The 14672-nt window shown below is 52.2% G+C and overlaps 1 pseudogene; it reads right to left on the bottom strand.

The window, feature by feature from the left end:
* Window positions 1-906: 906 nt before the first annotated feature.
* Window positions 907-14664, bottom strand: LOC118974371 (leukocyte immunoglobulin-like receptor subfamily A member 3; annotated as a pseudogene).
* Window positions 14665-14672: the final 8 nt, after the last annotated feature.

Genomic DNA, 14672 nt, shown 5'->3' with positions numbered 1-14672 from the left:
CTCTGTCAATCACAGACAGGCCCTGATGATGTGACCAATGAAGTCACAGGCCATGCAGGGAACTCTGGGAGGGGGAGGGGGCACTGATGGGACTTCTGGTGGGAGGTGTTTTGGAGGATGACCTGACCCAGCTGACCAGCAGGTGTCATGGAAACGGAGCAGAAGCCCAGCCATCCTCCCACACCCAGGTAATGACAGGGGTCCCCAGGGAGACAGGACAAGCCCAGGTTGGGCTCAAGTTCTTTCTCCCACAGGGATTCTCTGGCATCCCAGTTCTAAACTGACTGAGCTTTTTCAAAACCTGGAGTGGATTCTGCTCTGATAGATGGGAGATGCGAGTCCCAGATACAGGTAGGATGTTGTCACTGGGGTTCAGTTGAAGGGAGTTGAGCCAGCTCCATTTGGGTTTAGACTGTCAGAGGATCCCCATCACCCTGACTGATAATGAGAGGCCTCCGTGACTCCATCTCCTAGGTGGGATTTATTCCACAGGGACCAGAACAGCTCAGGGGCCTTGAGTCAGCAACACAGACAGAGGCAGGAGCAGATCCTGCTCTTTTCTCCCCCTCTGAGCTGGGCATCTTGCCCTTCATGTATTTCCTCCCTGCTGATCACATGGGACCCAGTGACCTCCCTGCTGCTTGAGACAAGAGGCCCAAGTGATGTGTTGAAATGTAAAGTGAGATATAGCAGAAGCCTGGTGGAGTCTGTGTCTCCTCTGGGCTATGAGGACTCTGCTACCCAGCAGACATGAAGTTTGTCTGCTTGGAGGAGGGTCTGCAGACCCCAGCTGCTGCAGGACACAGGAACAGGGGAGGTTGTGGGTGGTCCTGCCTCCTCCTGTCTCCTATGGTCCAGTACATGTCTAACAAATATTCCTAACTGTTCCTTCACACACTTTAGTGTCTTCCCTAAGCACACCAGCCCTGGATGGACCCTCAGGTCGGGTGAGGCATGGAGAGGGTGGGACTCCCCATCTTCTCCGTCTCTTTATGGGGTGGGATTCCCCCTATTGCTGACCTCACTGTTTCGCCCTCCTTCCTGTCCCAGCCCAGAGCTGTCCTGGAACAGATTCTGCTCCCTCAGTGGACATGGGGTAGGGGTCCCTCACCTGATACCAGGAGCTCCATGGGGTCACTGGGCTGTGACAGCTGGAAGGGGGAGGAGCTGAGTGAGCTGTAGCACCTGTAGGTCCCTTGGTGGCCCCAGGTCACAGGGCTGATGGTGAAGTTGGCCTGAGAGGGGGCCGCTGTGTCCTGCAGAAGAAGCTGTTGGGGAGGGTCCAGGGACCCCTCCCTGTGCAGGTGGAAGGTGTCAGCCCTGACCTCAGATTGACACTGCAGGGTCACGTTTGCTCCCCAGGGCACTGAGGGCTTGTGTTTGACTGAGAGGGAGGGTTTCCTGTACTTTCCTGGGGAGAGGAGGGCTGTGATGAGCAGAGAGTCATCCCTCCCCCATGCCTTTGACCCTGAGCTGAAAGACCATGTCCTTCCTGTTCCCCAGGGACACTCTGTATGACCCCTCTCAGCTCTTCTCAGTCCCTCTGAGGGGGCATCATTGTTCTTCATGCCCTTCACGCCCTTTGTCTCTCTCTTCATCCTTTCGACCTCAGCCCCTTTCAGCCTCTCATTCGGGACTCTGACCTGAACCCCCTCCTGGACCCCATCACCACCAAAGTGACCTCAGGCCAGAGCCCTGGCAGACAGTCAGGACAGGGGGCAGGGCTGTGCTCCTCACCTGCAATCAGGATGTCCAGGGGGACACTGGGGGCCGACCACACATAGGAGAGGTTGTGTCCACTGTAACACCTGTACCGGCCCCCGTGGGTGAGGTTCACAGGGCCCAGGGGGAAGTCGGGGCTGTGCTGCCCCTGGAGACCCTGGGGGGATGTGGTCCCCTCATCCTTGGTCAGAGCGAATTTGTCAAAGCCAGGCTCTGAGTGACACTGGAGGGTCAGGCTGTCTCCAGGCAGCAGCAGGAACCCTGGCTGGGCTGAGAGGGAGGGCTCCGTGTATATGCCTGGGGAGAAAGTCATTGTCACCCAGGGGACACACACACTCTCCTTTCACTGAGGCTGCAGGCAGAACTCTCACTTGGCCCTCCCCAAATCTCTTCCCTGTTGGTCTGACCCCCACATCCCTTAGAGCATTAATAGGTAGAAGGTTTAGGTCACATATTTGGGGCTCAGGACAGAATTCAAGCCAAGTGTGGGCCACCTCACCTGTGACCTCAAGGTTCAGAGGGTCACTGGGCTTTGACCACACATTGGGGTTGGAGCTGTAGGAAGCATAGCATCTGTAGGTTCCCCGTGGGAGGAGCTCACGGGGCCCAAGGGGAAGACAGCCTGCCACCTGCTAGGATAGAATCTCCATTCTGACTTCCTGCATTTGGATGGCCAAGCCCCTCCCTCTTACAGCAGGAGGAAAGGGCCCCACGTGGACTGTGAGCTGCACAAGAGGGACACGTTCCCTCCTGAGGTCACCACCATGGGGCCTGGCTGGCCTGAGAGGGAGGGTGCACTGTCCACTCCTGAGGGAGAAGGAGGATCTGAGTTAGAGGGGACTTTCACCCTACCTTCCCCAGGTGTGTGCTGTGAGGGGTGAGGCCCCCCGTAAAACCTCACTCTGTCCCCTTCATCCTCTAGGAGGAGCCCACAGTGGGGAGGAGACCCGGGTTCCCCCTTACCTGTCAGCACCAGGAGCAGGGGCTCACTCCTCTCAGACACCCTGTCCCCAGTGCTGTATGCACACTGGTACAGCCCTGTGTGCTGTGAGCTCACGGACTGAATGAGGAACCCGGTCTTGTTGCTGGAGGCCTGTGGGATCCATGCGTCCAAGGGCTCAGAACACATTTCTTTATACAGAATGTAGCCATCTGCCTGCAGAGACCCCTGACACCAGATGGTCACAGGGCTCCCCTTGCTGACGATGGGGCCTGGGTCAGCCCAGATGGAGGGTTTGGGGGGACGTTCTGGAAAGGAATCAGACCTGCAGTGTCAGAAGAGGCCTTGTCCCCTCGGTTTTTTCAGCTGTCACTCCAAGGCCGCTTTCATACTGGTCACAATAAGCCCAAACACACTCTGTGTCCCCCAGCTGCCTAGGTGCATTATTGTTCAGAAGCAGGAGCTCTGGGGGAGGACTCACCTGCCTGGACCTCCTCCCACAGGCCATGACACAGCCCTGGAAGAGAGCACATGTGAGATTATCCTTCAATCCACACACGGAAGCTGCAGGCCTGGTCTGGCCCCTGAGTCCTGGAGTCCGATGTGTGGCTAAGCCACCTCTTGTCCACCCAGATGCTCTGTCCCCAGGGAATCTTCTCATTCCTGGGTCTCTTGTAACCAGGACCTGAGAGATGATGGGACCCCATCCCTCCTCTTTCCCTCGAAGCTCACCGAGACAGAGAAGGACAGTGCGGGTCAGGATCATGGTCCCTCCTGCCATGGTCACCAGTGTGCAGACGATGTGTAAGTTCACTGCAACTCAGAGTAACAAATGGGGTGTTCCACAGTCTCTGCTCTGTGTGACAGGTCATGGGTTCCTCATCAGTGGTCTGGCAGGAAGAGAAGTAGCCCCTCCCTGAAGGATGGGCCTGAGGAGACAGCAAACTCTGGCCATTTCAGATCTGAGCCTCAGCAGACCCCAGAGGCTCTCTACCCACCTCGTGTGACACCCAAATCCAGAGGGTGACTCCTGTCCCAGAACATGGGAATAGAGGACACCAGGCAGGACTCAGGAGCAGCCCAATTTCTGTGCCAGTTCTGACTCTGCCTTTTCTTGAACTCTGTGTCCTTGAGTCAGTCACTTCCCTCCCCTGAGACCCTGGAAATGCCCCTTTTCCTTCTTCTTTCCCATTGGCCAGGCCCCCAGGCAGCATGGACTGAGCAGTCACCCTGGGCAGTCACGGTGCCAGGCCCTGCAGAGTCACAGCTGAAGCTGCTGGACTCTGTCCTTGGACTCACAGGGCTCAGAGGAATGAGGACAGACAGGCAGACATGTGGACGGCAGACGGATCAGTGACAGTCTGGTGAGACTGTCCATGTGGGGAGAAAGAACAAGGCAGTGGGGTTCAATACCAGGGGGACATGGTGCAAACTGGGTCCTGGCTGTGAGGGGTCCTTGTTGGGGTTGATCTGACTGAAGGGATGAGCAGGGATCAGTCCAGTGGTTTGGGGTGGGAGACGCCCTTGACCAGAAAGGGCTTGGGCTGTTCTCAGAAGTGGCCACAGTCACATGAAGGCCGCGTCCTGGGCACACAGGATCTGGAGCAGAGTCCTGATCGTTTGATTTGTATCTTGGAGTCAGTTGGGGAAATGTTAAGCAACAGTGGGTGTAAACAAATTTATTTTAACCAGGCAACACATATATGAAAACGTCATGCCAGAAGGCACTACTGTAATGAGCTCCATCAGTAATAAAACTCCAACTTGCCCCTGGCCTATGGATGGTGTGTCCATCTGTGTGTTAGGGCATTTACACAAAGCTGTAAAACAAACTGCACTGACAGTTGACTGGCTAGAGACAGGGTGACTCCCCGTCCTGTCTAGACCTTGGGAAGGAGGTGGCTGGGTTCAGAGTGGCTGAGGGAGCAGCAGAGGAGAGCACAGGATGTTTAAATAGCTCAGTTTCTGCCTGTTGTTGGGGTGGAGGGCGGTGTGGGTAACTGGTAGTTTCGGTTGTGGAGGGTGAGTGGTGTTTGCTGGGGCTGGTGGGTTTAGCTCCACTCTGACCATTCAGAGCCTTGGATGTCAGATGGTGCAACAGGAATCTGTTCTGAGGGTGGGAACTGGTGGAGGGGGCAGAGCAGGCAGACTCAGACCAGGTCCCTGGTAGGAAGTGTCCTCAGGAGGTGGAGAGAAGAGTGAACTGGAGAAAGGCATGGAGCCTGCATTGGAGGTGCAGGAAGGAGGGTGATGTGAGGACCAGGCATCTTGAGAGTTGTGATGGGTCTGGGACCTGGTTCAGAGGGGCTCAGTGGGGCCTCATGGAGTGGAGTGGATGACAGTCAGGGGAGTGGGAAAGTGGGAAGGAAAGGCTGTTCCACCCTCTTCTAGGTGTATGGAGGGTCAGGGGGGCTGTCACCAGTAGGACGGCCCCAGGGGAGAGGGCAGCCTGGGGAGGTGCTGTGGAGACTGGTCAGCGCTTCTCAGAAGGAAGTATGGCCCTGCTGGGACCCTGGATTTTCTTTCCCCAAACACTTCCCTTCCCTGACTTCCTGTTTGTATCAGTCAGCACCAGCCTTTCCTTTACTGTCTCCTTCTGCCTCTGGGTCAGTTCTGCCTCCTCAGGACCCCCCCTCCTCTGCCCAAAGCTCTTCCTCTCACACCGGGAACTCCCTCTGTACCACTGGGTAAGAGCCTGGGTGGAGGGCAGCCAGGTTTGTAAAAGAAAAGAGAGAGGCCCAGGGATCTGTGAAGCAGATTCTATCCCTTACGTGGGAGGAAAATGAGATTGATATCAAAGAAGAAACACAATATTGGGAGAAATAGAGAGCTATGTCATAAATTTCATGAAAGCCATCCATTTACCTGCCCAGGGAGCTCAGCTATGAATCTTTGAAGACCAAGCCCACACACATCACGAGCATCATCAAACCAGTCAAGGAAAATCGAATCCACCCAGACAGAAATGGCACATCCCACAGGGAGGAACCATGGTTGGACTGACGCAGATTTCCCCTCAGAAACCATCATGTTCAGGAGAGTTTAAAGTCCTGAGAGGTGGGGAAAATTCACCTGGAATTTTTCTGGAAATATTCTTCAGAATGTAAGTGAAATAAAGGAAACCTGAGCATCTGATTGCTTAAAACAGGCGAGTACTTCAGGCAGGGAGGAGATAATACAAAAAGGACACTTGGAAATTCAAGAGTTAAAGAAGAACAGTCATATGTAAGTAAATATCTAAGTAAGTGTAATAGCCCTTACTTAGCACATACTTTCTCCTGTCACCTTTAAAATAACAGGCATGGCTGTGGAAAGCAGAAATGGGCCCATCAGCTGGTGGGGTGTGTGATGAGTGTGGATGGACCACAGATTCCAATGGCAGCGCAAGGCAGTGGGTGTAATGGGACCTGCACAGTTGTGAGGCTTCTGCATTGACCTTGCAGAGGTTAAATATTACCTCTTCTGTGTAGAATCTGTGAAATGAGGCGTGTATGTTATAATACATACAACTGTCACTAAAAAAACAACGTGCTGAGTTATAGTTAGAATTCCAGTGGACAAGTTGGAATGAATACTAAAAAACCATCCCAAAACACAGAGAGCAGTGAAAGGAAACCTGAAGAGCAAAGAGCAGATGTGACCTGCAGACGCACACAAGAAAATGGGAAACCTGAAACAACTGTGTTTATAATTCCATTAAAAGTAAATGGTGAAAGCACAAGGACATGGAAGATTTTAGGAGTGTGTTAAAATACTGGATTCCTTCACTCTAGCATATATTAGTTAATGCATGGGTTTATTTCTCTTTCAAAGTGTATTTTATGGATTATGCTATTATAGTTGCCCCATCTTCCCCCTTCATTCCCCTCCACCCTGCACACCTCCCCCCACCCACAGTCCCCCATTTAGTTCATGTCCATGGGTTGTACATATAAGTTCTTTGGCTTCCACATTTCCTATGCTGTTCTTAACCTTCCCCTGTGTATTTTCTACCTACCAGTTATGCTACTTATTCTGTGTATCTTTCCCCCCCTCTTTCACCCTCCCACTCCCCTGCTTATAACCCTCCACATGATCTCCTTTTCTGTGATTCTGTTCCTGTTCTAGCTGTTTACTTAGTTCTTTAGGGTTTTTTTTTGATTCAGTTGTTAATAGCTGTGAATTTGTTGTCATGTTACGGTTCATAGTTTTTAATCTTCTTTTTCTTAGATAAGGTCCTTTAACATTTCATGTAATAAGGGCTTGGTAATGATGAAGTCCTTTAACTTGACCTCATTTGGGAAGCACTTTATCTGCCCTTCCATTCTTTTTTTCTTTTTTTTTAATAAGATTTTATTTACTTATCTTTAGAGGGGATGGGAGGGAAAGAGGGAGAGAAACATCAATGTATGGTTGCCTCTCGTGGTTCCCTGCTGGGACCTGGCCTGCAGCCCAGGCATGTGCCCTGACTGGGAATCGAACCATGATCATGTGGTTCGCAGGCCCGTGCTCAATCCACTAAGCTACACCAGCCAGGGCTATCTGCCCTTCTATTCCTAATGAGTGATTTGCTGGATAGAGCAATCTTGGATGTAGGTCCTTGCCTTTCATGACTTGGAATACTTCTTTCCAGCCCCTTCTTGCCTGCAAGGTTTCTGTTGAGAAATCAGCAGATTGTCTAATGGGGGCTTCTTTGTAGGTAACTGTCTGCTTTTCTCTTGTTGCTTTTAAGATTCTTTTCTTATCTTTAAGTTTGGCTAAGGTCATTAGGATGTGCCTTAGTGTGTTATCCTTGGCTCCAATTTCTTTGGGACGCTGTGAGCTTCCTGGACTTCCTGGAAGTCTATTTCCTTTGGCAGATTGAGCAAGTTCTCCTTCATTATTTGTTCAAGTACATTTTCAATTTCTTGCTCTTCCACTTCCCCTTCTGGCACTCCTAGATCCAGAGGTCAGGATGTTTAAAGAAGTCCTGGAAGTTACTCATCCTCTCCTCATTGTAGAATTCTTGTTCTTTCATTCTGTTCTGGCTGAATATTTCCTTCTTCTTTCTGCTCCAAACCATTGATTTGTGTCCTGGTTTCCTTCCCATCACTCTTGGTTCCCTGTATATTTTCCTGTATTTCACCTTTCATAGCATTCACTTTTTCGTTTAATTGCAACCATACTCAACCAATTCTGTGAGCATCCTGATGAGCAGAGGTTCAAACTGTGCATGTGATAGGTTGGCTCTCTCTTTGTTGCTCAGTTGTATTACTTCTGGAGCCTTGATCTGTTCTTTCATTTGGGTCGTATTTTTTGTCTTGGCCCACGTGTTAGGTTCTAAGGGGCAGAGCCTTAGGTGTTCACGAGGATGGGGCAACCAATGTCTCTGTGTTGTGACATGGTATTGGGGGAGGGGTCTGAGAGGGAACAGTGCCACTTGCTCCCTGCTGGTTTTCAGCCCCTTCCCACACTACCCACAATGAAATTGGGCCCTTATGTTCCTGATTCTTGGGTGAGTGGGTTTGTGGTATGTCTGAGGTCCCAGTGGGTCTCTCCAATGAAGTCTCCTGTGAGGCTGGGAGTTTCTCCTGCTGCTGCCTCAATCCCCACAGGTGTTTTCAGTCAGAGGCTTTGAGGCTCAATTTCCCAGTCCTCGAGCCTTGGGTAGCAAGGTCTATCTAGTTCCCCAGTTTTTTCTCCTAGTTTCTCTGCATGCTAATGTGGGACTGCCCAGTCCACTAGCTGCTGCCTTGCCCACCCCTGTTGTCCAGGTGCCTTGCAGTGAGTCCTCTCCCCCCCCAGCTGCCTGTCTCCTCCCCTCCTACTGGTCTGGGTGAATGTTTAACTCCTTGAGTGTCGGACTTCAACAGTTTGATTTTTCTGTCATTTCTGGTTGCTTTTTGTTTTCAAATTTCTATTGTACTTCTTTTGGTTTTGTCAGAGGGTACATTGTCTATACCTGTGCCTACATGTTGGCTCAAAATCATGGGTTTGTTTTTAGAGTTTTGATTCTGTTCTTGGTCTGTATGTCCCCCCCCCAATTACGATGCTGTTTTAATTATTACAACTCTGTAGCATAATTTGATGTCAGGCAGTGTGATGTCTTTAGCTCTGTTTTTCTTTTTCAAGATTGCTTTGGCTATTGGCGGTCTTGAGTGGTTTTGTATGAATTTTATTATGGTCTTTTCTATTTCTGTGAAAAGTGCATTTGAAATTTTGATAGGGCTTGCACTGAATTTGTACACTGGGCAGTAGGCACATTTTAGTGAATTCTTCCTAACTGTACACGCAGGATGTATTTCCATTTGTTTCTGTGTTTTCAATTTCTTTTCCCAGAGTCTTAGAGTTTTCAACGTCCAGACCTTTCACTCCCTAGATCATTATCTGTTGTGTTTGCTGCTATTTTAAATGAGATTACATCTTTATTTGTTTCCTTATTTCTTTTATATTTTGCATATAGAAATGCCTCTGCTTCCTGAACAGTCATTTTGTATGCTGCCACTTTACTGAGTTAGTTTTGAAGTTTTTACTATTTTTCATGGAGTGCTTAGGGGTTTTTATATAGAAGATTGTATCACCCTCACACAGTTTTATGTCTTTCTTTCTCATTTGGATCCTTTGTTTCTGGTCCTTGTCTGACGACTGTGCCCAGGACGGTCAGTGTGAGCTGCACAGGAGTGGGGAGACTGGGCTTCCCTGTCCTGTTGCTGATCTCAGAAGAGAAACCCTCAGGTTTTCAGTGTGGAGTCTGATGTTGACTGTGGGCTTCCACACGTGACCTTCATTGTGCTGAGGTGGGGTCATTCCGTCCCCAATGTGTTGACAGTGTTTGTTATGAAACATTTGTTTTGAATGAATGGTGTCCTGTGTCTAATGTCCTTTCTGTATCTGTTTAAACAAGCGTATGTTTATATCTTTTGCTTTATTGTTGTGGTGAAAATGCTTATTGATTTTCACATGTTAAAGTATTTTTGACCATTATCAGGACCCTGTGTGAAGTCCCATTTGATCATGGTGTAGAAAAGTATTAATGTGCTCTTGAATTCGTCATGCTAATGTTCACTGAGAAATTCTTTTTTTCATCGAGAAATTTTGCATATATATTCAATGAGAATATTGGCTTCTGTTTGTCCTTGTTGTGTTTTTTGAGTTTGTTGCCCTATTAGAGGTGCTCTCGGTCCCAGGCTTGTAATCAGGGCGGAAACCCGGGTGGCAGCCAAGAAGCTTGGACCTGGGGGTCCCTGCTGGTGCAGCCCCTGGAGCAGAGAGGGCGGGGGAAGCCTCGTACCTGCTGTTCACAGCGTGGTGGCCAGCACCGCATTGCAGTGGGCTGGCTTGTTGTCACAGTGATTTGTGTCAGAGGCAGGGAGTGCTCAGCTGTGAGCTGTGAGGGGCCAGGACTTGAAGGAGGTTTGGTGCAGCCTGGGAAGGGAGTGTGGTGGCTCCTGGCAGTGGGGGCACAGGCCTAGGACCAGGACCAGGTGCAGGAGGACAGGGACCATGGGGACAGGGATGGCGAAAGTGGCACAACACTCCCTGAGACTCAGCTGCCCCTCACACAGGTTGGCCCAGGTGAGATCCCTGATCTTGGAGGCCAGCAGAGGTGGCATGGCCTTGGCTTTGGTCACATGAGACACCCTGTCCATCCTCAGGCCCTTGAAGGGCCCTTCCTGTGGGCCTTCCAACCGCAGGGAAACCCTTGCCTGCCTGCTAAGAGGGCCCTGAGCATGTTATGGGCGCAGTGGTCTAGGCAGGTCACAGCAGTGGACTGGCCTGAAAAGGTGCAGGTTGGGCCTCAGGGAGGCTGATGGGGAAGGAGGAAGTCAGGGACACAGGGGCAAGACAGGAGGGCGGCTCTCTCCACCCCCAAGGAGCATCTACTTCCAGGAATAAGGCAATTGCCAGAAATCAGGGCTTTGGCAAAAAACGGTGTTCTGTGGGAGGTGCTTTACAAACATACCACCGGAGCATCATGTCTGACAGCAGTTGCTCTTTCAGACTCAGGGCATTTCTGGAGGAACCAGCGCTGAGTACATTCCCTGGTACACAGAGCAGTCCTTGATGGGACCAGGCATGGTTTGGGATTTATTTGATGCAAACTGGTCTTTTAAAATGAATATATTGTGGTGGTATTGGTTAAGCCCTGACTGGTGTGGCTCATGGGTTGAGCACTAACCTGCGAACCAAAGGGTCCCCTGCTCCATTCTTGGTGAGGGCACAGGCTGGGGTGGGAGCCGGGTCCCCCACTGAGGGCACTTAATGGTGTGTGGGAGGCAATACATCTGTGTTTCTTTGGCACAGAGAAATCTGTGTTTCTCCCCCTTCCCCTCTCTAAGACATAATAAATGAAATCTTAAAAATATTACAGAGGTTTCAAGCACACAGTTCTACAATACATCATCTGTATATGGCGCTGCGTTCTCCCGAAATCAAATCTCTCCTCATCATATATTTCACTCTCTTCACCCTTCTCTGTTTCACTCTGACCCTTTCCCCTGGGGACCACCACTGCGTTGTCTGTGTCCATCTGTCCAAACTAGTCCTGATGCTTATTCCTTTAACCAGTTGTTTAGACAGATTTATTGTCTGACTCAGAGACATACAGAATAGCAAATGTGCACAATGAAAGAAAGGAAAATGTCCTACAGGAAAGTGGACCAGAGATGGAGGGGAGCCCAGGGGTAGATCCGAACCTGTGATGTGGGCGGAGCCCCAGGTCTTGGGCTTGAGAACAGAGGCCCAGTCAGGGAAGGTCAGCAGGGCAGTGAGGGGAGACGCCCACAGTCTGACTGTGGGAAAGCCCCTGCAGCCCCAGCCCCGCCCCTCCCTGCACGGGAACCACGCCCACACCCTCCACATTCTCAGCAGACTCTTTCCCAGGGTCACCTGCAGTTTCCTCCAGAGCTTCCTGAGATCATCAGCCTCCTCTCCAGGCTTTGCCTTGCTGACCTGTGGGTTTGCTGTCCCCTGTACTCAACACCTGGCTGCATCGTGGGGTCTTCTCCAACTGTGCCAAGCTTCACACAGCAGCACCATGAGGACCAGGAGGACCAAGCCAGACACACCCAAGCGGATGAGGTTCCCCACTGTGTAGTCTTGGGGTTGACAAGGTAGGAATTGTGGGTAAAGAGGTCACAGAAGTCAGGACAGACTCAGATCGCCCCAGTCCCCCTGCATGTCCACCAGGGCACCTGCATCTCATGGACCAGTTTGATGCTCTGAGCACAGCCCCATAATTGAGAATTTCCCCTCCTCTCTACTCTGGAATCTGAGTTGTTTCCCATCACCCCAGAGGATCATCTGCTCCAGAGGAAAAGAAAACCAATAGGATATGAGAGAAGAGAAGTAGAATGGTTTAGGTCGTCTCTTTTCTAACGTTCAATGGGTCTCTCAGACTAATGGTACCCAACTCCATTCCCTGAGGTGAGCATCTTGGGCCTGGGGTGCAGTGCTTTGGAAAACGAAGACGCCCACGGGGGTCTTCAATTTGTCCAGGAGGTCAGAACATGAAGGAGTGACGGCTGGATGTACCTTTTCTTTCCTCCCCCTCAGGTAGTTCCTTGTGTCTCTGACTCAGGGACATAATTTCCCTGTCAAGTTCCTTTCTTCTTTCTATCAATCTTTCTTGGTGAAAAAATAAAGGACACTCAAAGAAAAGAAAGGACCACCCAGCCCCACACCAGGAGCAGCAGAGCCGGGACCTGGACCAGGCCTTGTTCCCTCCTCTGAGCTCAGCACCTGAGCTGAGGGAAAGGACTTCTGTGTCCCAGACCTTGTCCTGCCTGCCCCTCCCTGTACAGTGTCACCATCACTGCTACGGTGGGGACATTCTCCATATCATCATGTCCTCAGTGGCTTCCCTGTGAGGGAAGGAGGTCAGAGCCAGAACTGAAAGGAAACCAAGGCCATGGGCCTTGATTCTCTCCTTTTTCACTTGGAGACACTGAGGCAGAGAGAGGGGAAGGGCATGTCCAAGTCAGAGCCTCAGGAGGCGCCTGAACTTGCCCAGTACTCAGTCCTTGTCCCCATGGAAACACCCACCACCTCCCCACACAGACCCTCACTGATTTATCTTCGAGCCAGTCAATCTTGGGGGGGTTCTCCATCCTTGGAACCTTCTATAAATTCAGGATGGGTTCAGTGGTGGGGGCTGTCCTCAACCCACCTCAGCTTGGCTGCTTCTCCCCTGGGGGGGACCACAGCATCTCTCTCGGTCATGAACCCCCAACCAACAGCTGATTGCCTCACAGCCCTTGGGTCCCTGTGATCCCCCCAGAGGCTGTCTGGCCCCCAGCCTCCCTGGGAGGTAAGGGTGCCTGTGAGGGTGATGTTCTCTCTGGGAGCAAGGCCTCTGCTATCCACCACACTTGTCTCGGCCTCTTAGTCTCTGGGAGAAGGAGGGGGATTGGGATGAGTGCCCCTGGCATTTACTCCTTTTGCTCAGCCTGAGGCCTCTCCAGCCTCCCTGGGCCCTGGAACCTGTCTGGGCTGCAGGGATGGGGAAGAATTTGAGGCAGGGGTGGGGTGACTCTGGAGTTTCAATCTCACTGGGAGGTGAGAGTCCCTCAGGCTGACCATCAGTTGGAGACCACCTCACTCTGTATCCAGCCTAAAGTTCACTTGGGGGACAGGGTGCTGACCTGACCAGGAGGACACAAGGGAAAGGCTGGGGCTCCTCACCTGGGACCAGGAGTTCCAGGGGGTGACTGGGCTGTGACAGCTGGGAGGGGGAGGAGCTGCGTGAGCTGTAGCACCTGTAGGTCCCCTTGTGGCCGGAGGTCACAGGGCTGATGGTGAAGTTGGCCCTAGAGGGGGCTGCTGTGTCCTGCAGATGAAGCTGCTGGGGAGGGTCCAGGGACCCCTCCCTGAGCACGTGGAAGGTGTCAGCCCTGACCTCAGATCGACACTGCAGGGTCACGGTCACTCCCCAGGGCACTGAGGGCCCTGGCTGGGCTGAGAGGGAGGGTTTCCTGTACTTTCCTGTGGAGTGGAGGGCTGTGATGTGCAGAGGGTCACCCCTCCCCCCATGCTCTTGCCCCTGAGCTGAGGGACCATGTCCTTCCCCAGGGATGCTGTGACCCCCGTCAGCTCCTCTCAGTACCTCTGATGGGGCATCTGTTTTTCCATGTACCTACTCCCCTTTTCTCACTCCCTTCCCTAGACATTTGTCCTGTTTGCCTCTGGTCCAGGGCCCTGACCTGTACCCCATCACCACCTCTGTAATCCCAGTCTGAGCCCTGAGCAGACATTCAGGACAGGGGGCAGGGCAGGGTTCCTCACCTGCAATCAGGATGTCCAGGGGGGCACTGGGGGCCGACCACACATAGGAGAGGTTGTGTCCACTGTAGCACCTGTACCGGCCCCCGTGGGTGAGGTTCACAGGGCCCAGGGGGAAGCTGGAGCTGTGTTGCCCATGGAGACCCTGGGGGGGTGTGGGCCCCTCCTCCTTGGTCAGAGCGAATCTATCAAAGCCAGTCTCTGAGTGACACTGGAGGGTCAGGTCATCTCCAGGCAGCAGTAGGGGGCTGGGCTGGGCTGAGAGGGAGGGCTCCCTGTACACACCTGGGGAGAAGGTCATTGTCACCTAGGGGACACACACTCACCACCCACTGGGGCTGCAGGGAGAGCTCTGACATGTCCCTCCCTAAGTCTCCTCTTTGGTTCTGTCACCTGTATACCCGTGGCAGTGACCTCCACAACCCCCAGGGCTTTACATTCAAAGTATATGGTTTATATCAGTTATTTGGGGCCTAGCACTGACTGAACTGAAGCCAAGTGTGGGCCACCTCACCTGTGACCTGGAGGTGCAGAGGGTCACTGGGCTGTGACCACACATTGGGGTTGGAGCTGGAGGAACCATAGCATCTGTAGGTCCCCCCATGGGACGAGCTCACGGGGCCCACAGGGAACACAGCGTGCCTCCTCCTCTCATGGGATCTCCATTCCGGTTTCCTGTGTTGGGGCGGCTCAGCCCCTCCCTCCTTCAGCAGGTGGAAGGTGTCCAGTGTGGACTGTGAGCTGCACAAGAGGGACACGTTCCCTCCTGAGG

This window comes from Sturnira hondurensis, unplaced genomic scaffold (genome assembly GCF_014824575.4).
Source record: "Sturnira hondurensis isolate 20B ecotype Veracruz unplaced genomic scaffold, ASM1482457v3 Scaffold0019415, whole genome shotgun sequence".
NCBI lineage: Eukaryota > Metazoa > Chordata > Mammalia > Chiroptera > Phyllostomidae > Sturnira > Sturnira hondurensis.
Note: the sequence above shows the minus strand (reverse complement) of the source record. Positions and strands in the feature narration are given on the sequence as shown.